The sequence below is a fragment of the Opisthorchis viverrini genome (genome assembly GCF_000715545.1).
Source record: "Opisthorchis viverrini unplaced genomic scaffold opera_v5_735, whole genome shotgun sequence".
Taxonomy (NCBI): Eukaryota; Metazoa; Platyhelminthes; class Trematoda; order Opisthorchiida; family Opisthorchiidae; genus Opisthorchis; species Opisthorchis viverrini.
Window position 1 is genome coordinate 1 of NW_008752355.1, and position 3,051 is coordinate 3,051.

Here is a 3,051-nt window from a genome sequence, read left to right on the forward strand (position 1 = left end):
AAACAAACAAAAATAAACTTGTTTTAGACCCTGATTGTTGCCACTTATTCTAGCCACTTTGAAGAATAACACGTGTTTACCTTTCCCCCATATATCCATATGACCAAATAGTGAATGTTTAAAGTTTAATATGCCCAGCTGCTATTTGAAAAGAGCCCATTATCAGTTTACATTCTTAGTTGAGTTTACACTTTGCCTACATTTCACGCGACTTTCTCCCGGGTGACAAAGATGCTTCTATTGCAAGCAGCATTGTTCCTTGCTGGCATTGACATAAAATGCTTTCACACAATTTAACTGCGGGAAAATTTGTAGGCAAGATCTTTTGACCGAAAATATCAAAAAGCACCAATATGGTCGACAGTTTCTGCACGCAAATGCGTGGAGGTTGGAGCGCATTAAATATAAAATAGCAATTTCTTACGTTAAACAGAGGGCTACGTTGGTGTGAACGAATTTCCTGTATAACATGCACGCTAAGCTCTTCAAATTTACACCGATAAAGCTTGAATGTTTGCGTGTTTCAGCGAGCCTGGTTGTTAGATAAACAAGTTGACCAGAATATTAGCAGTCTAAGCAATAAAATGTATATATGTTTTATGCAAAAAGTACTCCATTGAGTATATGTTCGGAGAGATTTCTAAAAAATTCTTTTTCTCAACCCAAAATTATTATTAGTGTCTGTACCTTTACAACGTAATATCGCCAACGTATTCAACAAAACGAGGATCGGTACATTCCCGAGCATTAGAGGAAATTTGGATTAGCTGGTCGCGAGTTATGAATTAGCGGTTCATTTTTAAGTTCTCTCAATTTGTTGTAAATGATGTCTTGTTCACTAGAAGCTTACTTCTGGAAAATTGCTTACGGTCTTGTAAAAATTCTATCCTCAGATTCCATGGGACCAGTTTCTAGCCAAATGAACCGGACCGGCATACATCAACTGTCTAATCAGCTTACTGCGTAAACATCGAATTGCTTTACATGCCCTGTAACAGTTTTTAGGAAAAACCGCCTTCCTACAGAGCAGCTTGTTTTGCAAACTAATACACATATTTGGCAAGCATTTAAGTAGTTTTTGAAAAGATATAAATGGGAGGGAAATTATTTTTAACGGGATAATATCCTATGTTGTGACGTTTCCCCTATTTTTTTCGGTTTCTTAGTCACTTGCAAAAGTTCTTCTTATACTTATCGCTTTCAAACCTACACCAGACTTGTTTTTCCTATGCTCACCTGATAAGGAATGCGCAGCGAAAATACTGCAGTTAAATAGACGATACGTGAAGATGGTTAATGATTGCATACCTAGATATTTGAAATTGCTTAGTTTACCATCAAAACCATTAATTAGAACACAGCTAGTTTTATTAGTTTATTTTGGGATTGGGAATATAAGAATCATGTTTATTTTCCGTAATTTAACTAGATATTTTGTGACACTGTTGACAGCATAGCTCAGGGCTGAACATCCGGATACTGTTGCAGACGACTGGCTTTGTCCCTAGGAATTAGTTTCAATAGGCTTTCGACCGAAATCGTGTAATCATATGTCTAATACAGGTACAGAATATTTGCGTGTGCTTGTAATAAGCGGCAAAGGACGGAGGTTTTCTGCGCCATTTCTGCGAGTCTTTATTGAGCACACAGTGAACTCTTGAAATGTTTGCGTGTGCTTATAATAAGCGGCAAAGGACGGAGGTTTTCTGCGCCATTTCTGCGAGTCTTTATATAGCACACAGTGAACTCTTGAAATTACGTATTTTTGGCATTACCTCTGGTGCAGCAAATTTTATTCGCCGGATGGCTTCGTTGGTACTGAAAAATCCACATCAACTAGCTTCGTCGGACGAACTGAAAATGAGCCCCGCTCTAACAGCTCACCATTTTTCACGTACTGCGTACTCAGATACTGAATAATTTTGTGTTGTACCCTCAACAACACGAAATTCCGAATATTGGCGACAAGGTAATTCTACGAAATGTGCCAACTCCCTTGGAGCCTTCGTTGACGCCATTAGGCTGCTTCAATTCTGGCAGTGTAGCAATTTCTAATGCGAGCTTTTGCTCTGAATATTCGTTAAAAACTACTTGGGTATCCGGATTCTGTTAGTTTGTTATCAACTACGCCATCGACTTATTTCCTATGGAAAACGGTGCACAAGAATTCTCACTCAAGTTTTACAGTTTAGGAAACCAAATATAGCGAAAAATACCCAAAATGTTCTACACAGCAATGGTTGCTTTCTCGATGACGCTGTAATATTTCATTTCACTGCGTGAAATTTCAGCCATCAGAGTAACTGTTTCTGGAATACTTAAAATACACTGCACTACACTGTCGCCCAGGGTTTTAAGGGACTAGAAAAGTTCAACAGATTTATTGGGCTTTTGTTGAATATCCGTTCCGTATGGTGTGACGGCCAGTAAACAATGGTCATGGAATTCCGTGATAGAGCCTATGTAAACATGTCCGCAAATTTTGAAATGGCCAAAAGTGATAACACTTAAGAACATAAGCCAAGACATGGGGTAAACCTGGTACTGGGTATTCGAAATCAATTTGACTTCTTAATGCTTTGTGTGGTACTGAATCGGTTGACGTCTCTGCAACCATTCAAGTATGGTTTCGTGAGTGCAGCCAAGAAGGCTGTTTCAGCGTTGGAGGTATATTTTTGAGATGACATTACAAAATGACCGAAATGTATAAAAAAAGCAGATTTAATTTGAAGTTGCAAACTGCTTTCGCCGACAAAATCAGTATAGCTCGTGCTTTGTGGATGACAAGATATTTGTCAGCAAGTTGTCCATGGTCATAGACTTTTGGATAACACCATCAAACTTGTTGCATTCCAAATTGAGTTGCTTTCCGAAATTTAGGGAAAATTTTACCTGGAAAACCGCCTGCTGTCAACACACATCCATACTAAATTGTTATTTTTAAACGGATATTTATTGTCCTATTCGCTTCAATCTGTACGTAGTCCGAAATATTGAAAAACAAAGCTTCTGTTAGTATTTTATCAACTGCTCTCAACAACATGCTCAGGG